General features: G+C 51.8%; 1 long non-coding RNA gene across 5 annotated transcripts; it reads right to left on the bottom strand.

The window, feature by feature from the left end:
* Positions 1–276: 276 nt before the first annotated feature.
* Positions 277–5118, bottom strand: LOC144248657 (uncharacterized). Of its 5 annotated transcripts, none has more exons than XR_013341968.1 (5): positions 4943–5118; positions 4741–4794; positions 2352–3431; positions 1090–1392; positions 277–656 (listed from the first exon to the last, which is right to left on the bottom strand). It is a non-coding gene; the product is annotated as an uncharacterized LOC144248657 (long non-coding RNA). The 5 variants fall into 5 exon arrangements; XR_013341965.1 differs by having other exon boundaries at positions 4965–5118; XR_013341969.1 differs by lacking the exons at positions 4741–4794; positions 4943–5118 and adding an exon at positions 4131–4152.
* Between the last annotated feature and the right edge of the window lie 19546 nt (positions 5119–24664).

The following is a 24664-nucleotide window of genomic DNA, read 5'->3' as shown; positions in this document are numbered from 1 at the left end:
TGCGGCTCTTTCAACACACACACTCCTAACTCAGCTCTCGGGACAGAGCTGATGGCCCCTTTAGGACAAGAATAGTTACATCTAAAAGCAATTCCCTCATTTTGCATCTCCTTTTAATTTAACCCCCCCCCCGCCAAAATCCCATCCATATCACAAGGAATGTGCAGTTCTGGTTCCCCCACCCTCAGTACCCTATTTGTACAAAGGACCTGGGTGCAGCACACACTCCGGATTCAACTCAATAAAGCCCAGCTTCAATAATCAGAACAACTGACATTTGTTTACAAATTAGGTATAATTTTGTACGGTGCTGCGTACCCTCGGAGCCGAGTCGAGGAAAAAGAGCTACAGCACTGGAACCTAAGTTTTAGCAGCCAAGTCATCTATAACTTGTACCATAAAGTAAACCAAGGATAACTACATTATTATCTGCAGAAGTTCTCCACTGTGGGTTTCGGGTACAGCAGCACGTGCTTTACTCCCAGCAAAAGCTGCTCAGGTTGGGGGAGCCAGGAAGCCAAGTCTCTCCACTTTGTCTGAACACCATCTTCCAGGAAGGTACTGCTTCTTGTCTCCCAGGCTCCCTTCAACAAAGTGGCAAATACAGAATCCGGTGCCACAGGAGGCTCTTGGCTGACCTCCTTGTGGTTTTCAAACTGTTTAAAGCGAAACAAAAAGCATAAGAGAAAAACAGCGATGAGTATGAAACAAAAATCTCTTTAGCCACCTTTGTTTTGAGATGAGCCCTGAACTGAATCTCTGGAAACACTGGCATGCAGTCCTGCTAGAACAGAGCTGTCCAGCAGGTTCCCCAGGGGCATCAGGAGTGTTCACACTGCTGAGCTTAGAAAAACTCACCAAACCCAGCCCAGGGGCCTGTGATCCTCCACCCACCTGGGGGAACTCCAGGTGCTGTAAACAGAGGCCACAGCGCACACCAGGCTCTGCTGTGCCTGGTGAGGAGTCTCTGTATGAGCCCTGAGCCCTGGTATCGCCTCCCAAACACCACAGAGACCTCTTGTGCCATCAGAGAAAAGCCCTGGAGCAAACATGTGTCCCCAGCAGGATCAACAAGAGATGCAGAATTACCTCCTCAATAAAAACGCTGTTTCTGATGGAAATGTAACCTCTGTCGACTGCGAGGATTTTATAGGAATACTGGCTCAAGAATTCAGCGACTTCAGGGACTCCATACCACAGGTTCCTGGGACTGCTTGGGCATCCAGAGTCTATAGTATCGGTTAAACTGGTAGAGCTGAGGATACTTAGCAGCTTTCAGGGACTCGGGATCTTTGTCACAGAGCTGGAGCGTCAAGCAGGGAGCAAGGGGTTCTCTCGGAGAGTGCAGGAGGTCAGTGAAAACAGCACCAAGGTCCTCCACGACATCTGGTCCTAGAAAAGCCAAATAAATTAAACTATTAACATGAGCACGGACACTGGGACAACCTTCCTTACTTTGGGCCTTGCCAGCAGCCCACAGAGCCTCATGGAGAAAAGAACTGAACAAGATCAAAAAGTGTTCCTAGTGAACTATACACGTGCTCCTGGCTGCTGAGGTGCCTGAAAAACCCTCCAGACATCATCAGCTCTTGCTGAAGCAAATAATCCACCTTTGCTGTGTTGTGCCAAAAACACAGCCGTCTCTTAACAGGGACGGACCCTGCCAGGCACCGCCTCAGAGAAGAACCGAGCTGTACTGGGGGCACACACCCAGCCAACGTGTACAAGTTAAGCAGAATTTTCTGTCAGAACTGGGACTTTCAGCACCCCCCAGGTGCTACTCGACTGCCACATACACACAGAGGGCTTCGTGAGGCGCTCTGGGGTTGGCCAGTCCTGCTCCAAGCTCTGCTGATGCCCCTGTGGTTTTAACGCTGTCCTCAAGGAGGTGGTAGAACCTCGCAGTATTTGCCCTTGGAGCTTAATTTCTGAAGTTTCCCTTGGGAAATGCATCCACTTCCTACTTAACAATGCAGTCCCCTCTCCCTGATCTCGGGAAGAGCTGCCCACAGGCACGAGAATCACCTTCCTCTCCTGATCGCCACGCTCTGCCCTTAAAACGCTGTGTTACTGAGGCCAACTACTTCCAGACCAAGACTGTCCATGCAGGGACAGTGTCCCTTCTCTTTAGGGTCAGGGAAAAAGGGCAGACGCACCTACAGAGCTTCAATGCCCCTCTTGAGCACAAAACATTGTGAATCTGCACCTCCTTCTGCTTGCAGGGAAGATAATAAAATGCCTCAAGGTAAAAAATGATAAATGGTAAAAAATTATTGCAAGAGGGCAGAAATGATGCCACTTTCACTCCACTGCTGGAAATGACACATAAAACATTAAAAAAACCCCTGTACCTGTTCCATTTTCAGACTAAAGCAACAGTATATTCCTGGCTGCTAATGCAGCAGGGACAACAGCACTGAAGGGAAATGTTTGGATAATCACATCTTCATTCAAAGAGAACCCAATTTCTTCATCTAAGCCATCACTGCCCTCCATCAGAACAGCCAGCACATCCACGACATCTAATAAGTGAAGGAAAAAATGTAAGCAGAGGATCCAGACTTACTGGGAAAATAACAGACGTAGAATGCAACATTCCAGGAACACAAGGTATCTTTCTAGTTCTCAAAAAAAAAAAAACCAAACCAAAACCGAACAAAACAAACACAAAAAGCCCTCAAAAAAATAAATAAAACCAACAAAAAAAAACCAATCAAAAAACCCAAAGGCACATTTGTCAGGCAATACAATGTTAGGGGCAGCACAAAAATCACAGCTGTACTTCACTCTGGCTTTCAATGCTGCTTTCCAGCACAGGTTGCCCAGAGAAGCTGTGGCTGCCCCCGGATACCTAGAAGTGTCCAAGGCCAGGCTGGACAGGGCTTAGAGCATCCTGGGATGGTGGAAGGTGTCCCTGCCCATGGCAGGGGGTGGAACGGGACGAGCTTTAAAAAAAGGAGCCTTCCCATCCAAACCCTTCTGCGATTCCATGATTCTATGAGCAGCCCCAGGCAGAAGGACTAGATTTCCATTGTGGTTCGAAAATGCTGTTGCAAGAGCACGAAGAGAGATTTCAAATACCGTTAAAGTGGCACAACCACATCAAAAATTACGTTTGGGGGTAAAGTGGCAACTCTGCAATTCCAGCTTCTGATACCAAGGACACATGGAGGGCTGAATCCTGGAGGTCCTTACAGGACAGGATTTCTAGAGTTATCCATCCCCAGTTTGCTGCTTAGGGTTAGAAAACGTAGCCCCAAGTCTTGGAATTCTGTTCTTAGAGGGGTTACCACATACCATCAGCGTGAGAGACGGGGATGCTGATGTTTGATCCGAGTCCTGTAGCAACCTGGAGCACGCTGGCTTCCCGAACCAGGTCTGCTGCCTTGTCCGTGTAGGGGTAGGGCTTTGTCCTCAGCCTTCAGCAGGATCTGTCAGCAAAGGTGGAGAGAAAAGTAGAGTGCACCGGCTCCCAAGTGTGGGGGAACCATGTGCTGCTAAGGAAGACCACATGCTGAAAGTGGTTGGAAGCCGGGTAGGTTTTGGGAAGACAAATTCCATACTACTTCTGCAGGATTCTGTCTACAGTTCCTGCTCTACAAACCAAATACATGAAACGACAACAAACAAAAAAAACCCACATTAAATTATCAACAACAAAATAATTATTTCTACCTCAATAACCCCATAATGCCTCAAACCATTCCAAGGAGGGCAGCAGGAGGGGCGGGCAAAGCCAGGGCCCTGCCGGGCTCCCCTCGCTGCTGCCATCCTTCTCTGGTGCTGCCGCCGAGCCGCCTTCAGCCCAAAACCCACCCAAAAATACCCCAAAATCGTCCTAAAAATACCCACAAAAAACCCACCCAAAAATACCCAAACCCTCCTAAAAATACTCAAAAAACTCACCATAAAATGCCCCAAAACAGCCCAAAACCCTCCCAAGAATACCCCAAAAAATCCACCCAAAAATACCCTAAAACCCACCAAAAAATACCCCAAAGCCCTCTCAAGAATACCCGAAAACCCTGCCCAAAACCACCCTGAAACCCCAAATTAACCACTCTGAGCTCCCCATACCCCAAAATTTCCTCCCCAAACCCCAAAATTCCCCCCCAACCCCCAAAATTCACTTCTGGGTCTCGTCCTTGGTGTCTGGCGGCTGATGGGGCCCCCCCAGGCCCGAGGGCGGTGCCCCCAAACCCGGGGGGAGTTCGGGGTCCGAGTCGGGGTCGTCCTCATGAGCCACCAGCCTGGGGACCCAAAAACCGGGGGGAACCCCAAATCAGGGGGGGGACCCAAAATTGGGGGGGTTCCTGGGGGATTCTGGAAGGTTTTTAGGGCATCCCAGGAGGAATTTTGGGGTGTCAGGGGGTTTTTGGGGTCCCAGGAGGAATTTCAGGGATCCTAAAGGGAAATTTGGAGGTCCCAGGGGGTGTTTTGGGGCCCCAAAAGGAATTTTGGGCATCCCGGGGGGGGCTTTTGGAGTCCTGGGGAGAATTTTAGGGGTCTCAGGGGGTTTTTGGGAGAAACTTTGGGGGTTCTGAGTAGAATTTTGGGGGCCCCAGGAGTGGTTTTGGGGTTCCGAAGGGAATTTTGGGGGGTTCCAGGGGGATTTTTGGGGCTCCTGAAGGGAATTTTTGGGTTTCCGAGGCTGTTTTTGGGGGTCCCGGGGCTGTTTTTGGGGCATCCCGCTGGGGTTTTTTGGGGGTCCCGGGAGTGTTTTTGGGGTCCCCCCCTCACCAGTCCATGGCCGGTTCCACTCCCCGGTTCCCGGTCAGTGCCAGCGCCTGCACCCTGCGGGACCGGGGGGCTCCCGGTTATTTTTGGGGGGGTCCCGGGGGGTTTTTTGGGGGTCCCGGAGAAATTTTAGGGGGCCCGCGTCCCCTCCGGCTGCTCCCGCCCGCCCTCCCCCGCTGTCCCCGGCCCTCCCCCGATGTCCCACCGGTGCCGCCGCCCTCACGCACGCCAAGCCCCGAATCCCATCTCCAGCAGCGCCTCCAGAGCCCGCCCGGACCCAGTCCCGGTCCCACCGCCGGCCGCCATCACGGCGGCGCCGGGCTCGCGTCACGTGGGGGACGGCGGCCGGCGAGGATCAGAAAGCACAAACCATTCTGGTACGGACGGCGACCGATGAGGGACAAAAAGCCTCAAAGTGTTGCGGTATGGACGGCGGTCGGCGAGGGACAGAAAGCCCTCCCCTCACTCACAGACACCGCCCCGCTCGCCGCTCGCTCCCGCCCCTCGCCCTTCCCGCCCCGGCACCCAGCGGCGAAGGGCAGGGCGCGGGCTGGGGGGCTGCAGTACCGCCCTCTGTCCACAAGGCGGCAGCACTGCCACCCGCCACACCCGGGGGCCGCCGCTCTCCCGGAGGGGAGGCAGGCGGAAAAGAGCGGCGGCGATCGAGCCCCTTGGAAAAAAAATCCTTAGAAATAAATGGCCCAAAAAACCCCGCACAGAAATTAAAAGACCCTGCCTCGAACCAAATAACGCCCCCTCCGCCCCAAAAGCCCTTTCTTTTTAACCTATACATATTTCCACGTTGGTTTTGTTTATTTCTAGCTTTACGGCAGGGAGGCGGTGGGACAGCACGGGAGGGGACGGGACGGGCGCCCCGCGCGGCATGGCAGAGGCAGGGGCCGCGCCCAGGATGGCGGCCGCTGCAGGAGCCGGGCAGAGAGAGGCGAATCTGCCGATGCCGGTCGGCGCCTGCTCGAAATCCGACCGCCCGCGGAGCCACTGAGCCCACAGCCCGTGTGCACGGCAGTGGAACGGCCGCGGAAAATCCCGCCGGGCCACGCCGGCGTCAGGGTGGTGTTCAAGCAGAGCAGTCGACAGACACGGCTCCCGGATGTTCGCATCCTTTTCTTTGCGCCCTCTCGAGAAGGTCAAGCGAGCCCGCGCCAAGGCGTTCGCAAGAAGCCGGGCCGTGGGGACCTTGACGGAGAGAGGCGTTTTGCCGGTGCCTGTCGGCTCCCGCCAAAAACCCGCACGGTCGCGGTGCTGCTGACCCCACAGCCCATATGCACGGCATCGGAACCGCCGCGGAAAATCCCGTCGGGGGGCGCCGGCGGTGCGGGCAATTCAGGCAGTGTAGAAAACAGACACGGGTCCTCGAATTTCAATGTCCTCCTTTTCGCGCCCTCTCGAGAAGGTCAAGCGAGTCCGCGCCAAGCCACTCCCAAGATGGCGGCCGCGGGCGGCGGGCTGCAGTACCGCTCTCTGCCCACACGGCGGCAGCACTGCACCGTCCCCTCCGGAAAAGCCTCGGCAGCGAATGCCCCGAAACATCCCGCGTGGACAAGAACGCCAACAAAAAAAACCCTGCCTCTGACCCGATAGGAACCGAAAGAAAAAGCCTTTCCTCTTAAACTGCATTTCAATCGATTTTATTTTTATATTTTTCATATTTACATTCACATTCGGATTTGTAATGGATATTGATGGAAATTCTTTTTTATGATTTCTGACATTTATTCGTGTTCCATTTTGTTACATTTTATATTTTTATACATTGCTTACATATTTCTATAGTTAGATTTCTATATCTAAAAGGTTCATATTGCTTAAAATAAACCCCTGCCTCGATCCAAGTAAAAAACTTTTTTAAAAACCCTTTATTTAAGCTCCATTTAGATGTATCTCTATTTTTCTCATTTATATTCAAATTTATATTTTAAATGTAGATTGATGTATGGTGTTATTTATAGTCTATCTCTTCCTAATACTTATTTTTAATTCTATTTTATATTTTTATATACACACCAGTATACATTGATTATATATTTCCATATTTAGAATGATAACAAAATAAAATGCATATTAATATTTTTTCCATTAAAACCCTGCCTCTAAACAAATAAAAACAAAAAAGCCCTTTCTATAAAAGATGCTTGAATATTTATATTTTTTTTTCATCATTATAGTCACAGTTGAATTTTTACTTTATATTGATTTATAAATATATATCATATATATAATAAGGTAGCAAGATAGAATTTTAATAATAATTTATCTATTTCGTACATACCGCTAATACTTATATTTACTTACCTTTGAATTTTTATATAGATCTTAACGTATTTAGAATATATTTCTATACAAAGATTTCTAATTTCATTTTATTTCTATTCATAATTTTTATAATAAGATCCCTACCTACTACCAAATAGAAAAGAAAAATCCCCTTTATTTTAAGCTATATTTAAATATTTCTATATTTCTACTTTTGATTTTTACAAGTATTTATCTATTCTATCACAACATATTGAGGTACTATATTTCGATATATAATATTTATGACATGTAATGTGTTATAATAAGACACATACAGTAAAATGTGCATTATGTACTGTATTAATTCCTATTGTTTTATAATATTCATATATCCACATATATTAATTATACATTTCTATATGGATATTTATGTATATAATCGATATTTATATGTATATAAACATATAAAATACTCTACATCAAACAATATAATACCTAATAGTAATGGATAGCATTATTTATGTTACATGTTTAATTTGTTTTCCGTTTATATTTAAAATTGAAGTTTTATATTCCCATTTTCATATTTATGCATTTGTTTTGTTTCATTAGAGTTATAGTTAAAACACTGCAGTTATAATCTAATTCCTAAAAATAAAATGCCAAAACAAACAGCATCAAATTCCCACCAATACCGTCCAAAAAATTCAGAAAGGCTCCACCAGCCAACCAACTACCAGCAAAAATACCCGCACTACACTCCTTTCACTAGCAGCTCTTATCACGTCACAAAAACGAAACAACCGTTTTAAAAAAGACCGATAGAAACCCACACAGCAAATCACAAAAACCACTAAAAAGGAAAAAAAAAAAAAAAAAGCCAACTAACTTACCGTACTCCAACCCATACAAGAGACCCCCAACGTTTCTAAAAAAAATAATAACCAAAACTCTATCACTACACTAACTCATAAAGAGAACACAGTGCTCCATAAAATTAACTAAAAAGCCCCACCAAATAATTACAGCTATTAAAAAATCGGAACCACGAAGAAACAAAAAAATCACCACCCAAATAAAATAAATACCTAAAGAGATCCACCATGGAAATGCCCATGTTCCCAAAAATAAAACTAATAAAAAAACAACAACCAAATACATCAAGCTACAAAAAAAAAAAAAAAATTATATTAACAACAACAAAATAAGTATTCCTAACTCAAGAAACAAATATTGCCTAAAACCATCAAAACACAAATACCACCTAGAAAAAAACACGTCGCCAAAAGAGAAACGTAACCACAAACAATATCTCCCAAGTTCTCTGCAACAATGAAACATACACGGCAATCAAATAAGCCAAATGAATGAAACCCCTATAATATAATAAATAAGAATGCACTCATCAATATTAAAAAAAAAACTCACCGATTAACTCCAGGACACTCCCTCAAGCCCACCAAAACAAACACTATGCACTCGCGCTAATAAAAGCCTCCACAACCGAATTAAAAAACGACCCTCTACTTCATGCTACGACCCAGAAAAAACAGTGTAAACCTTTAGAAACACATCCTTTAAAAACATAAGAACCGATCAAAAAGAAATCCAACAACACTCAACCCAAAAAAAAACCTTGTCTCGAGCACCCGAAGCAAGAACCGTAACAACCAAGAAGCGCCCGGGGCCCTTCTCCTACAGCGACTCTGATCAAAAGCCACCGATCCCAGGAGCTCCTCAGGAGCGCCTCAAAAGCAGCGCAGCGAGGGAGGCTGGAAGATGCGGAGCCGCGCTCCCGGCCCCGGGCGCAGCGCGGCTCCGGCAGGAAAGCGGCTCCTCCGGCAGGCAGAGGCGGCGCCGCGCCGGCAGACCCCCGCCCGCTGCCCCCGGCCCGGCGGGGCCGGCACCGGGCCCGGGGGGCCCCGGCGGCGCCCGAGCCCCGCGCCCGGAGCGGACGGAGCGGCGGCACCGGCCGGCACCGGCCCCGCCCGCGCCGCCTCCCCCGCCCGCCGGCCCGGCCAAAGCTCCGCTCGGCTCCGCACGGCTCGCACCGGCGCGGCTCCGGCGGGCCCGCGGCAGCCCAGCCGCGCCCAGCTCCCCTTCCGCCCCGGCCAGCCCCGGCACTGCCGGCAGGGCTCTGCGCCGGACCCTTCGCTGCCGGGCCGGGGGCAGAAGAAGCGCCCCGAATGCAGCGGCACAGCCCGATCCCCGCCCTGCCAGCGCTGCCACGGCTGCAGCTCCCTTCCTCTGCAGCCCCGACTCTGACGCCACGCTCCGGCGCTCACCTCACCCCAACAAGGGAAAAGAAATGTAGGCTTCCCTTCAATCGCGTCCCCTAGAAGAGAAGAAAAGAAGCGGCTTGCCTCAAATGATGGCAAAAGGGGGCTTCTTACCTCAATCCAAACACCTTAAAAGGCGGGACCAGAGGACTGCCCCCTCCAATTCAACCTTAGGATGACAAAATCTCAAAGGGAAAGGGGAAAAGTCCCCGCTACAAAGGCGCACCGGCTCACCTCCTTGGCTGCTGCTTCTCGACACAAAGATTTGTCCCTCGGCCCCTCCTTTGAGCAATGCTCCACGTATCCAGGTGGGGATCCAGGTGATCCCCCGGACCCTGTCCGAAGCGCTCACCGTCCTTCCAGGAGACAGCCACGGGAACCCCCAAAAACTCCTCTCCTCCAGCAGCTCCGTGCAAAAGAGATGTGAGGAAAACCCCCTAAATCAGCCACCGAAGGAGCTGCCCCCTCCTCATCATCCTCACAGCTCACACCTGGGGCTGCTCAGAGCCCTCATCATCCTAACAGCTCACACCTGCCGCTGTTGCCACTCTCCAACAGCGTCTCTCCATCTCCAGCACGCATCCCAATTCTCACAGACACAGATCCAACAGAATTCTGCTACGGGTGTCTGCTTTTCTTAATCCATCTGATTACACAATTAAAAAACATATACACCAAACATCCTGATCCAGTTTCAGTAACAAGCCCAGCCCCAGCATCCATGTCAGAGGCATAAAAGGGATGTGGCAGCAAGAACCCCACAGTCCCTGTGCCAGCCCTTCGGATCCTATGGAGTGTGCAGCCCCCTTTCCCAGCCCTGCAGTGATTACAGCAGCCGCCCTACAAATCCCCTTTCCCAGCCCCAGTGATTTCAGCTCTTCACCCACAAGCTTTATTTAACTGCCAGCTCTCTTCTTTAGCTCCAGCTGTGCCTTTCTCCATCTTCAGCGTGCAGGATCTTGGCCTTGGCTGCAGCTCTGCAACACTTCAGCTCGTGCCCCAGGGTGTCTAAGCCCACCCCAGAATCAATATCCCAGTCCTGCAGTGATTTCAGCTCCTACCCAAAAATGCCCAGCCACTGTGCCTAGCCTGTATTATTTCAATTCAAAGTCCAGAACCCCGCTCTCAGCAATAGAGTTCTTTTACAATTTTCAGACACAATCCCAGCCCCACAGTCCATTTGCCAGCCCCTCAGGTGCCGTCGCAGACCGAGAACATATCACTGCATTGCCAGGATTTTCAGGCGCAATGTTAGAGCCCCCACGTGCGCACTACACATCCTGTTCTAGTTTCAGTCACAAGCCCAGCCCCAGCATCCATGTCAGAGGCATAAAAGGGATGTGGCAGCAAGAACCCCACAGTCCCTGTGCCAGCCCTTCGGATCCTATGGAGTGTGCAGCCCCCTTTCCCAGCCCTGCAGTGATTAGAGCACCCGCCCTACAAATCCCCTTTCCCAGCCCCAGTGATTTCAGCTCTTCACCCACAAGCTTTATTTAACTGCCAGCTATCTTCGTTAGCTCCAGCTGTGCCTTTCTCCATCTTCAGCGTGCAGGATCTTGGCCTTGGCTGCAGCTCTGCAACACTTCAGCTCGTGCCCCAGGGTGTCTAAGCCCACCCCAGAATCAATATCCCAGTTCTGAAGTGATTTCAGCTGCCACCCACCAATGCCCACCCACTGTGCCTACGCTGTATTATTTCAATTCAAAGCCCAGAACCCCGCTCTCAGCAATAGAGTTCTTTTTCCATTTTCAGACACAATCCCAGCCTCACAGTGACTTTGCCCCCAGCCCCACAGGTACCGTCGCAGACCGAGAACATATCACTGCATTGCCGGGATTTTCAGGCGCAATCTTAGAGCCCCCACGTGCGCACTACACATCCTGTTCTAGTTTCAGTCACAAGCCCAGCCCCGGCATCCATGTCAGAGGCATAAAAGGCATGTGGCAGCAAGAACCCCACAGTCCCTGTGCCAGCCCTTCGGATCCTATGGAGTGTGCAGCCCCCTTTCCCAGCCCTGCAGTGATTACAGCAGCCACCCTACAAATCCCCTTTCCCAGCCCCAGTGATTTCAGCTCTTCACCCACAAGCTTTATTTAACTGCCAGCTCTCTTTGCTAGCTCCAGCTGTGCCTTTCTCCATCTTCAGCGTGCAGGATCTTGGCCTTGGCTGCAGCTCTGCAACACTTCAGCTCGTGCCCCAGGGTGTCTAAGCCCACCCCAGAATCAATATCCCAGTCCTGCAGTGATTTCAGCTCCTACCCACCAATGCCCACCCACTGTGCCTACGCTGTATTATTTCAATTCAAAGCCCAGAACCTCGCTCTCAGCAATAGAATTCTTCTTCCATTTTCAGACACAATCCCAGCCCCACAGTGACTTTGCCCCCAGCCCCACAGGTGCCGTCGCAGACCGAGAACATATCACTGCATTGCCGGGATTTTCAGGCGCAATCTTAGAGCCCCCACGTGCGCACTACACATCCTGTTCTAGTTTCAGTCACAAGCCCAGCCCCAGCATCCATGTCAGAGGCATAAAGGGATGTGGCAGCAAGAACCCTACAGTCCCTGTGCCAGCCCTTTGGATCCTATGGAGTATGCAGCCCCCTTTCCCAGCCCTGCAGTGATTACAGCACCCACCCTACAAATCCCCTTTCCCAGCCCCAGTGATTTCAGCTCTTCACCCACAAGCTTTATTTAACTGCCAGCTCTCTTTGTTAGCTCCAGCTGTGCCTTTCTCCATCTTCAGCGTGCAGGATCTTGGCCTTGGCTCCAGCTCTGCAACACTTCAGCTCGTGCCCCAGGGTGTCTAAGCCCACCCCAGAATCAATATCCCAGTCCTGCAGTGATTTCAGCTCCTACCCAAAAATGCCCAGCCACTGTGCCTACCCTGTATTATTTCAATTCAAAGCCCAGAACCCCGCTCTCAGCAATAGAGTTCTTTTACAATTTTCAGACACAATCCCAGCCCCACAGTCCATTTGCCAGCCCCACAGTGACTTTGCCCCCAGCCCCACAGGTGCCGTCGCAGACCGAGAACATATCACTGCATTGCCGGGATTTTCAGGCGCAATGTTAGAGCCCCCACGTGCGCACTACACATCCTGTTCTAGTTTCAGTCACAAGCCCAGCCCCAGCATCCATGTCACAGGCATAAAGGGATGTGGCAGCAAGAACCCCACAGTCCCTGTGCCAGCCCTTCGGATCCTATGGAGTGTGCAGCCCCCTTTCCCAGCCCTGCAGTGATTACAGCAGCCGCCCTACAAATCCCCTTTCCCAGCCCCTGTGATTTCAGCTCTTCACCCACAAGCTTTATTTAACTGCCAGCTCTCTTTGTTAGCTCCAGCTGTGCCTTTCTCCATCTTCAGCGTGCAGGATCTTGGCCTTGGCTGCAGCTCTGCAACACTTCAGCTCGTGCCCCAGGGTGTCTAAGCCCACCCCAGAATCAATATCCCAGTCCTGCAGTGATTTCAGCTCCTACCCAAAAATGCCCAGACACTGTGCCTAGCCTGTATTATTTCAATTCAAAGCCCAGAACCCCGCTCTCAGCAATAGAGTTCTTTTACAATTTTCAGACACAATCCCAGCCCCACAGTCCATTTGCCAGCCCCTCAGGTGCCGTCGCAGACCGAGAACATATCACTGCATTGCCGGGATTTTCAGGCGCAATGTTAGAGCCCCCACGTGCGCACTACACATCCTGTTCTAGTTTCAGTCACAAGCCCAGCCCCAGCATCCATGTCACAGGCATAAAGGGATGTGGCAGCAAGAACCCCACAGTCCCTGTGCCAGCCCTTCGGATCCTATGGAGTGTGCAGCCCCCTCTCCCAGCCCTGCAGTGATTACAGCACCCACCCTACAAATCCCCTTTCCCAGCCCCAGTGATTTCAGCTCTTCACCCACAAGCTTTATTTAACTGCCAGCTCTCTTCGTTAGCTCCAGCTGTGCCTTTCTCCATCTTCAGCGTGCAGGATCTTGGCCTTGGCTGCAGCTCTGCAACACTTCAGCTCGTGCCCCAGGGTGTCTAAGCCCACCCCAGAATCAATATCCCAGTCCTGCAGTGATTTCAGCTCCTACCCAAAAATGCCCAGCCACTGTGCCTACGCTGTATTATTTCAATTCAAAGCCCAGAATCCCACTCTCAGCAATAGAATTCTTTTTCCATTTTCAGACACAATCCCAGCCCCACAGTGACTTTGCCCCCAGCCCCACAGGTGCCGTCGCAGACCGAGAACATATCACTGCATTGCTGGGATTTTCAGGCGCAATGTTAGAGCCCCCACGTGCGCACTACACATCCTGTTCTAGTTTCAGTCACAAGCCCAGCCCCAGCATCCATGTCACAGGCATAAAGGGATGTGGCAGCAAGAACCCCACAGTCCCTGTGCCAGCCCTTCGGATCCTATGGAGTGTGCAGCCCCCTTTCCCAGCCCTGCAGTGATTACAGCAGCCACCCTACAAATCCCCTTTCCCAGCCCCAGTGATTTCAGCTCTTCACCCACAAGCTTTATTTAACTGCCAGCTCTCTTCGTTAGCTCCAGCTGTGCCTTTCTCCATCTTCAGCGTGCAGGATCTTGGCCTTGGCTGCAGCTCTGCAACACTTCAGCTCGTGCCCCAGGGTGTCTAAGCCCACCCCAGAATCAATATCCCAGTCCTGCAGTGATTTCAGCTCCTACCCAAAAATGCCCAGCCACTGTGCCTAGCCTGTATTATTTCAATTCAAAGCCCAGAACCCCGCTCTCAGCAATAGAGTTCTTTTACAATTTTCAGACACAATCCCAGCCCCACAGTCCATTTGCCAGCCCCTCAGGTGCCGTCGCAGACCGAGAACATATCACTGCATTGCCGGGATTTTCAGGCGCAATCTTAGAGCCCCCACGTGCGCACTACACATCCTGTTCTAGTTTCAGTCACAAGCCCAGCCCCAGCATCCATGTCAGAGGCATAAAAGGGATGTGGCAGCAAGAACCCCACAGTCCCTGTGCCAGCCCTTCGGATCCTATGGAGTGTGCAGCCCCCTTTCCCAGCCCTGCAGTGATTACAGCAGCCACCCTACAAATCCCCTTTCCCAGCCCCAGTGATTTCAGCTCTTCACCCACAAGCTTTATTTAACTGCCAGCTCTCTTCGTTAGCTCCAGCTGTGCCTTTCTCCATCTTCAGCGTGCAGGAACTTGGCCTTGGCTCCAGCTCTGCAACACTTCAGCTCGTGCCCCAGGGTGTCTAAGCCCACCCCAGAATCAATATCCCAGTTCTGAAGTGATTTCAGCTGCCACCCACCAATGCCCACCCAGTGTGCCTACGCTGTATTATTTCAATTCAAAGCCCAGAACCCCGCTCTCAGCAATAGAATTCTTTTTCCATTTTCAGACACAATCCCAGCCCCACAGTGACTTTGCCCCCAGCCCCACAGGTGCCGTCGCAGACCGAGAACATATCACTGCATTGCCGGGATTTTCAGGCGCAATGTTAGAGCCCCCACGTGCGCACTACACATCCTGTTCTAGTTTCAGTCACAAGCCCAGCCCCAGCATCCATGTCACAGGCATAAAGGGATGTGGCAGCAAGAACCCCACAGTCCCTGTGCCAGCCCTTTGGATCCTATGGAGTATGCAGCCCCCTTTCGCAGCCCTGCAGTGATTACAGCAGCCACCCTACAAATCCCCTTTCCCAGCCCCAGTGATTTCAGCTCTTCACCCACAAGCTTTATTTAACTGCCAGCTCTCTTTGTTAGCTCCAGCTGTGCCTTTCTCCATCTTCAGCGTGCAGGATCTTGGCCTTGGCTGCAGCTCTGCAACACTTCAGCTCGTGCCCCAGGGTGTCTAAGCCCACCCCAGAATCAATATCCCAGTCCTGCAGTGATTTCAGCTCCTACCCAAAAATGCCCAGCCACTGTGCCTACCCTGTATTATTTCAATTCAAAGCCCAGAACCCCGCTCTCAGCAATAGAGTTCTTTTACAATTTTCAGACACAATCCCAGCCCCACAGTCCATTTGCCAGCCCCTCAGGTGCCGTCGCAGACCGAGAACATATCACTGCATTGCCAGGATTTTCAGGCGCAATGTTAGAGCCCCCACGTGCGCACTACACATCCTGTTCTAGTTTCAGTCACAAGCCCAGCCCCAGCATCCATGTCAGAGGCATAAAAGGGATGTGGCAGCAAGAACCCCACAGTCCCTGTGCCAGCTCTTCGGATCCTATGGAGTGTGCAGCCCCCTTTCCCAGCCCTGCAGTGATTAGAGCAGCCGCCCTACAAATCCCCTTTCCCAGCCCCAGTGATTTCAGCTCTTCACCCACAAGCTTTATTTAACTGCCAGCTCTCTTCGTTAGCTCCAGCTGTGCCTTTCTCCATCTTCAGCGTGCAGGATCTTGGCCTTGGCTCCAGCTCTGCAACACTTCAGCTCGAGCCCCAGAGTGTCTAAGCCCACCCCAGAATCAATATCCCAGTCCTGCAGTGATTTCAGCTCCTACCCAAAAATGCCCACCCACTGTGCCTACCCTGTATTATTTCAATTCAAACCCAGAATCCCGCTCTCAGCAATAGAATTCTTTTTCCATTTTCAGACACAATCCCAGCCTCACAGTGACTTTGCCCCCAGGCCCATAGGTGCCGTCGCAGACCGAGAACATATCACTGCATTGCCAGGATTTTCAGGCGCAATGTTAGAGCCCCCACGTGCGCACTACACATCCTGTTCTAGTTTCAGTCACAAGCCCAGCCCCAGCATCCATGTCAGAGGCATAAAAGGGATGTGGCAGCAAGAACCCCACAGTCCCTGTGCCAGCCCTTCGGATCCTATGGAGTGTGCAGCCCCCTTTCCCAGCCCTGCAGTGATTAGAGCACCCGCCCTACAAATCCCCTTTCCCAGCCCCAGTGATTTCAGCTCTTCACCCACAAGCTTTATTTAACTGCCAGCTATCTTCGTTAGCTCCAGCTGTGCCTTTCTCCATCTTCAGCGTGCAGGATCTTGGCCTTGGCTCCAGCTCTGCAACACTTCAGCTCGTGCCCCAGAGTGTCTAAGCCCACCCCAGAATCAATATCCCAGTTCTGAAGTGATTTCAGCTGCCACCCACCAATGCCCACCCACTGTGCCTACACTGTATTATTTCAATTCAAAGCCCAGAACCCCGCTCTCAGCAATAGAATTCTTTTTCCATTTTCAGACACAATCCCAGCCTCACAGTGACTTTGCCCCCAGGCCCATAGATGCCGTCACAGACCGAGAACATATCACTGCATTGCCAGGATTTTCAGGCGCAATCTTAGAGCCCCCACGTGCGCACTACACATCCTGTTCTAGTTTCAGTCACAAGCCCAGCCCCAGCATCCATGTCAGAGGCATAAAAGGGATGTGGCAGCAAGAACCCCACAGTCCCTGTGCCAGCCCTTCGGATCCTATGGAGTGTGCAGCCCCCTTTCCCAGCCCTGCAGTGATTAGAGCACCCGCCCTACAAATCCCCTTTCCCAGCCCCAGTGATTTCAGCTCTTCACCCACAAGCTTTATTTAACTGCCAGCTCTCTTTGTTAGCTCCAGCTGTGCCTTTCTCCATCTTCAGCGTGCAGGATCTTGGCCTTGGCTGCAGCTCTGCAACACTTCAGCTCGTGCCCCAGGGTGTCTAAGCTCACCCCAGAATCAATATCCCAGTCCTGCAGTGATTTCAGCTCCTACCCAAAAATGCCCAGCCACTGTGCCTACCCTGTATTATTTCAATTCAAAGCCCAGAATCCCGCTCTCAGCAATAGAATTCTTTTTCCATTTTCAGACACAATCCCAGGCTCACAGTGACTTTGCCCCCAGCCCCACAGGTGCCGTCGCAGACCGAGAACATATCACTGCATTGCCGGGATTTTCAGGCGCAATGTTAGAGCCCCCACGTGCGCACTACACATCCTGTTCTAGTTTTAGTCACAAGCCCAGCCCCAGCATCCATGTCACAGGCATAAAGGGATGTGGCAGCAAGAACCCCACAGTCCCTGTGCCAGCCCTTTGGATCCTATGGAGTATGCAGCCCCCTTTCCCAGCCCTGCAGTGATTACAGCAGCCACCCTACAAATCCCCTTTCCCAGCCCCAGTGATTTCAGCTCTTCACCCACAAGCTTTATTTAACTGCCAGCTCTCTTCGTTAGCTCCAGCTGTGCCTTTCTCCATCTTCAGCGTGCAGGATCTTGGCCTTGGCTCCAGCTCTGCAACACTTCAGCTCGTGCCCCAGGGTGTCTAAGCCCACCCCAGAATCAATATCCCAGTCCTGCAGTGATTTCAGCTCCTACCCAAAAATGCCCAGCCACTGTGCCTAGCCTGTATTATTTCAATTCAAAGCCCAGAACCCCGCTCTCAGCAATAGAGTTCTTTTACAATTTTCAGACACAATCCCAGCCCCACAGTCCATTTGCCAGCCCCTCAGGTGCCGTCGCAGACCGAGAACATATCACTGCATTGCCAGGATTTTCAGGCGCAATCTTAGAGCCCCCACGTGCGCACTACACATCCTGTTCTAGTTTCAGTCACAAGCCCAGCCCCAGCATCCATGTCAGAGGCATAAAAGAGATGTGGCAGCAAGAACCCCACAGTCCCTGTGCCAGCCCTTCGGATCCTATGGAGTGTGCAGCCCCCTTTCCCAGCCCTGCAGTGATTACAGCAGCCACCCTACAAATCCCCTTTCCCAGCCCCAGTGATTTCAGCTCTTCACCCACAAGCTTTATTTAACTGCCAGCTCTCTTCGTTAGCTCCAGCTGTGCCTTTCTCCATCTTCAGCGTGCAGGATCTTGGCCTTGGCTGCAGCTCTGCAACACTTCAGCTCGTGCCCCAGGGTGTCTAAGCCCACCCCAGAATCAATATCCCAGTTCTGAAGTGATTTCAGCTCCTACCCAAAAATGCCCAGCCACTGTGCCTAGCCTGTATTATTTCAATTCAAAGCCCAGAACCCCGCTCTCAGCAATAGAGTTCTTTTACAATTTTCAGACACAATCCCAGCCCCACAGTCCATTTGCCAGCCCCACAGTGACTTTGCCCCCAGCCCCACAGGTGCCGTCGCAGACCGAGAACATATCACTGCATTGCCGGGATTTTCAGGCGCAATCTTAGAGCCCCCACGTGCGCACTACACATCCTGTTCTAGTTTCAGTCACAAGCCCAGCCCCAGCATCCATGTCAGAGGCATAAAAGGGATGTGGCAGCAAGAACCCCACAGTCCCTGTGCCAGCCCTTCGGATCCTATGGAGTGTGCAGCCCCCTTTCGCAGCCCTGCAGTGATTATAGCAGCCGCCCTACAAATCCCCTTTCCCAGCCCCAGTGATTTCAGCTCTTCACCCACAAGCTTTATTTAACTGCCAGCTCTCTTCGTTAGCTCCAGCTGTGCCTTTCTCCATCTTCAGCGTGCAGGATCTTGGCCTTGGCTGCAGCTCTGCAACACTTCAGCTCGTGCCCCAGGGTGTCTAAGCCCACCCCAGAATCAATATCCCAGTTCTGAAGTGATTTCAGCTGCCACCCAAAAATGCCCACCCACTGTGCCTACGCTGTATTATTTCAATTCAAAGCCCAGAACCCCGCTCTCAGCAATAGAATTCTTTTTCCATTTTCAGACACAATCCCAGCCCCACAGTGACTTTGCCCCCAGCCCCACAGGTGCCGTCGCAGACCGAGAACATATCACTGCATTGCCGGGATTTTCAGGCGCAATCTTAGAGCCCCCACGTGCGCACTACACATCCTGTTCTAGTTTCAGTCACAAGCCCAGCCCCAGCATCCATGTCACAGGCATAAAGGGATGTGGCAGCAAGAACCCCACAGTCCCTGTGCCAGCCCTTTGGATCCTATGGAGTGTGCAGCCCCCTTTCCCAGCCCTGCAGTGATTAGAGCAGCCACCCTACAAATCCCCTTTCCCAGCCCCAGTGATTTCAGCTCTTCACCCACAAGCTTTATTTAACTGCCAGCTCTCTTCGTTAGCTCCAGCTGTGCCTTTCTCCATCTTCAGCGTGCAGGATCTTGGTCTTGGCTGCAGCTCTGCAACACTTCAGCTCGTGCCCCAGGGTGTCTAAGCCCACCCCAGAATCAATATCCCAGTCCTGCAGTGATTTCAGCTCCTACCCAAAAATGCCCAGCCACTGTGCCTAGCCTGTATTATTTCAATTCAAAGCCCAGAACCCTGCTCTCAGCAATAGAGTTCTTTTACAATTTTCAGACACAATCCCAGCCCCACAGTCCATTTGCCAGCCCCACAGTGACTTTGCCCCCAGCCCCACAGGTGCCGTCGCAGACCGAGAACATATCACTGCATTGCTGGGATTTTCAGGGTCAATGTTAGAGCCCCCACGTGCGCACTACACATCCTGTTCTAGTTTCAGTCACAAGCCCAGCCCCAGCATCCATGTCACAGGCATAAAGGGATGTGGCAGCAAGAACCCCACAGTCCCTGTGCCAGCCCTTCGGATCCTATGGAGTGTGCAGCCCCCTTTCCCAGCCCTGCAGTGATTACAGCAGCCACCCTACAAATCCCCTTTCCCAGCCCCAGTGATTTCAGCTCTTCACCCACAAGCTTTATTTAACTGCCAGCTCTCTTCGTTAGCTCCAGCTGTGCCTTTCTCCATCTTCAGCGTGCAGGATCTTGGCCTTGGCTCCAGCTCTGCAACACTTCAGCTCGTGCCCCAGGGTGTCTAAGCCCACCCCACCATCAATATCCCAGTCCTGCAGTGATTTCAGCTCCTACCCAAAAATGCCCAGCCACTGTGCCTAGCCTGTATTATTTCAATTCAAAGCCCAGAACCCCGCTCTCAGCAATAGAGTTCTTTTACAATTTTCAGACACAATCCCAGCCCCACAGTCCATTTGCCAGCCCCTCAGGTGCCGTCACAGACCGAGAACATATCACTGCATTGCCAGGATTTTCAGGCGCAATCTTAGAGCCCCCACGTGCGCACTACACATCCTGTTCTAGTTTCAGTCACAAGCCCAGCCCCAGCATCCATGTCAGAGGCATAAAAGGGATGTGGCAGCAAGAACCCCACAGTCCCTGTGCCAGCCCTTCGGATCCTATGGAGTGTGCAGCCCCCTTTCCCAGCCCTGCAATGATTAGAGCAGCCGCCCTACAAATCCCCTTTCCCAGCCCCAGTGATTTCAGCTCTTCACCCACAAGCTTTATTTAACTGCCAGCTCTCTTCGTTAGCTCCAGCTGTGCCTTTCTCCATCTTCAGCGTGCAGGATCTTGGCCTTGGCTGCAGCTCTGCAACACTTCAGCTCGTGCCCCAGGGTGTCTAAGCCCACCCCACCATCAATATCCCAGTCCTGCAGTGATTTCAGCTCCTACCCAAAAATGCCCAGCCACTGTGCCTACCCTGTATTATTTCAATTCAAAGCCCAGAACCCCGCTCTCAGCAATAGAGTTCTTTTACAATTTTCAGACACAATCCCAGCCCCACAGTCCATTTGCCAGCCCCACAGTGACTTTGCCCCCAGCCCCACAGGTGCCGTCGCAGACCGAGAACATATCACTGCATTGCCGGGATTTTCAGGCGCAATGTTAGAGCCCCCACGTGCGCACTACACATCCTGTTCTAGTTTCAGTCACAAGCCCAGCCCCAGCATCCATGTCACAGGCATAAAAGGATGTGGCAGCAAGAACCCCACAGTCCCTGTGCCAGCCCTTCGGATCCTATGGAGTGTGCAGCCCCCTTTCCCAGCCCTGCAGTGATTACAGCAGCCGCCCTACAAATCCCCTTTCCCAGCCCCAGTGATTTCAGCTCTTCACCCACAAGCTTTATTTAACTGCCAGCTCTCTTTGTTAGCTCCAGCTGTGCCTTTCTCCATCTTCAGCGTGCAGGATCTTGGCCTTGGCTGCAGCTCTGCAACACTTCAGCTCGTGCCCCAGGGTGTCTAAGCCCACCCCAGAATCAATATCCCAGTTCTGAAGTGATTTCAGCTGCCACCCACCAATGCCCACCCACTGTGCCTACGCTGTATTATTTCAATTCAAAGCCCAGAACCCCGCTCTCAGCAATAGAATTCTTTTTCCATTTTCAGACACAATCCCAGCCCCACAGTGACTTTGCCCCCAGCCCCACAGGTGCCGTCGCAGACCGAGAACATATCACTGCATTGCTGGGATTTTCAGGCACAATGTTAGAGCCCCCACGTGCGCACTACACATCCTGTTCTAGTTTCAGTCACAAGCCCAGCCCCAGCATCCATGTCAGAGGCATAAAAGGGATGTGGCAGCAAGAACCCCACAGTCCCTGTGCCAGCCCTTCGGATCCTATGGAGTGTGCAGCCCCCTTTCCCAGCCCTGCAGTGATTACAGCAGCCGCCCTACAAATCCCCTTTCCCAGCCCCAGTGATTTCAGCTCTTCACCCACAAGCTTTATTTAACTGCCAGCTCTCTTCGTTAGCTCCAGCTGTGCCTTTCTCCATCTTCAGCGTGCAGGATCTTGGCCTTGGCTCCAGCTCTGCAACACTTCAGCTCGTGCCCCAGGGTGTCTAAGCCCACCCCAGAATCAATATCCTAGTTCTGAAGTGATTTCAGCTGCCACCCACCAATGCCCACCCACTGTGCCTACGCTGTATTATTTCAATTCAAAGCCCAGAACCTCGCTCTCAGCAATAGAATTCTTTTTCCATTTTCAGACACAATCCCAGCCCCACAGTGACTTTGCCCCCAGCCCCACAGGTGCCGTCGCAGACCGAGAACATATCACTGCATTGCCGGGATTTTCAGGCGCAATGTTAGAGCCCCCACGTGCGCACTACACATCCTGTTCTAGTTTCAGTCACAAGCCCAGCCCCAGCATCCATGTCAGAGGCATAAAAGGGATGTGGCAGCAAGAACCCCACAGTCCCTGTGCCAGCCCTTTGGATCCTATGGAGTGTGCAGCCCGCTTTCCCAGCCCTGCAGTGATTACAGCAGCCACCCTACAAATCCCCTTTCCCAGCCCCAGTGATTTCAGCTCTTCACCCACAAGCTTTATTTAACTGCCAGCTCTCTTTGTTAGCTCCAGCTGTGCCTTTCTCCATCTTCAGTGTGCAGGATCTTGGCCTTGGCTGCAGCTCTGCAACACTTCAGCTCGTGCCCCAGAGTGTCTAAGCCCACCCCAGAATCAATATCCCAGTTCTGAAGTGATTTCAGCTGCCACCCACCAATGCCCACCCACTGTGCCTACCCTGTATTATTTCAATTCAAAGCCCAGAACCCCGCTCTCAGCAATAGAGTTCTTTTACAATTTTCAGACACAATCCCAGCCCCACAGTGACTTTGCCCCCAGCCCCACAGGTGCCGTCGCAGACCGAGAACATATCACTGCATTGCCGGGATTTTCAGGCGCAATGTTAGAGCCCCCACGTGCGCACTACACATCCTGTTCTAGTTTCAGTCACAAGCCCAGCCCCAGCATCCATGTCACAGGCATAAAGGGATGTGGCAGCAAGAACCCCACAGTCCCTGTGCCAGCCCTTCGGATCCTATGGAGTGTGCAGCCCCCTTTCCCAGCCCTGCAGTGATTAGAGCACCCGCCCTACAAATCCCCTTTCCCAGCCCCAGTGATTTCAGCTCTTCACCCACAAGCTTTATTTAACTGCCAGCTCTCTTCGTTAGCTCCAGCTGTGCCTTTCTCCATCTTCAGCGTGCAGGATCTTGGCCTTGGCTGCAGCTCTGCAACACTTCAGCTCGTGCCCCAGGGTGTCTAAGCCCACCCCAGAATCAATATCCCAGTCCTGCAGTGATTTCAGCTCCTACCCAAAAATGCCCAGCCACTGTGCCTACGCTGTATTATTTCAATTCAAAGCCCAGAATCCCGCTCTCAGCAATAGAATTCTTTTTCCATTTTCAGACACAATCCCAGCCCCACAGTGACTTTGCCCCCAGCCCCACAGGTGCCGTCGCAGACCGAGAACATATCACTGCATTGCCGGGATTTTCAGGCGCAATGTTAGAGCCCCCACGTGCGCACTACACATCCTGTTCTAGTTTCAGTCACAAGCCCAGCCCCAGCATCCATGTCAGAGGCATAAAGGGATGTGGCAGCAAGAACCCCACAGTCCCTGTGCCAGCCCTTCGGATCCTATGGAGTGTGCAGCCCCCTTTCCCAGCCCTGCAGTGATTAGAGCACCCGCCCTACAAATCCCCTTTCCCAGCCCCAGTGATTTCAGCTCTTCACCCACAAGCTTTATTTAACTGCCAGCTCTCTTCGTTAGCTCCAGCTGTGCCTTTCTCCATCTTCAGCGTGCAGGATCTTGGCCTTGGATCCAGCTCTGCAACACTTCAGCTCGTGCCCCAGGGTGTCTAAGCCCACCCCAGAATCAATATCCCAGTCCTGCAGTGATTTCAGCTCCTACCCAAAAATGCCCAGCCACTGTGCCTACCCTGTATTATTTCAATTCAAAGCCCAGAACCCCGCTCTCAGCAATAGAATTCTTTTTCCATTTTCAGACACAATCCCAGCCCCACAGTGACTTTGCCCCCAGCCCCACAGGTGCCGTCGCAGACCGAGAACATATCACTGCATTGCCGGGATTTTCAGGCGCAATGTTAGAGCCCCCACATGCGCACTACACATCCTGTTCTAGTTTCAGTCACAAGCCCAGCCCCAGCATCCATGTCACAGGCATAAAGGGATGTGGCAGCAAGAACCCCACAGTCCCTGTGCCAGCCCTTCGGATCCTATGGAGTGTGCAGCCCCCTTTCCCAGCCCTGCAGTGATTACAGCAGCCACCCTACAAATCCCCTTTCCCAGCCCCAGTGATTTCAGCTCTTCACCCACAAGCTTTATTTAACTGCCAGCTCTCTTCGTTAGCTGCAGCTGTGCCTTTCTCCATCTTCAGCGTGCAGGATCTTGGCCTTGGCTGCAGCTCTACAACACTTCAGCTCGTGCCCCAGGGTGTCTAAGCCCACCCCAGAATCAATATCCCAGTCCTGCAGTGATTTCAGCTCCTACCCAAAAATGCCCAGCCACTGTGCCTACGCTGTATTATTTCAATTCAAAGCCCAGAACCCTGCTCTCAGCAATAGAGTTCTTTTACAATTTTCAGACACAATCCCAGCCCCACAGTCCATTTGCCAGCCCCTCAGGTGCCGTCGCAGACCGAGAACATATCACTGCATTGCCAGGATTTTCAGGCGCAATGTTAGAGCCCCCACGTGCGCACTACACATCCTGTTCTAGTTTCAGTCACAAGCCCAGCCCCAGCATCCATGTCAGAGGCATAAAAGGGATGTGGCAGCAAGAACCCCACAGTCCCTGTGCCAGCCCTTCGGATCCTATGGAGTGTGCAGCCCCCTTTCCCAGCCCTGCAGTGATTACAGCAGCCACCCTACAAATCCCCTTTCCCAGCCCCAGTGATTTCAGCTCTTCACCCACAAGCTTTATTTAACTGCCAGCTCTCTTCGTTAGCTCCAGCTGTGCCTTTCTCCATCTTC

This window comes from Lonchura striata, unplaced genomic scaffold (genome assembly GCF_046129695.1).
Source record: "Lonchura striata isolate bLonStr1 unplaced genomic scaffold, bLonStr1.mat Scaffold_229, whole genome shotgun sequence".
Lineage (NCBI taxonomy): Eukaryota > Metazoa > Chordata > Aves > Passeriformes > Estrildidae > Lonchura > Lonchura striata.
This window is presented reverse-complemented; position numbering and strand designations above follow the sequence as displayed.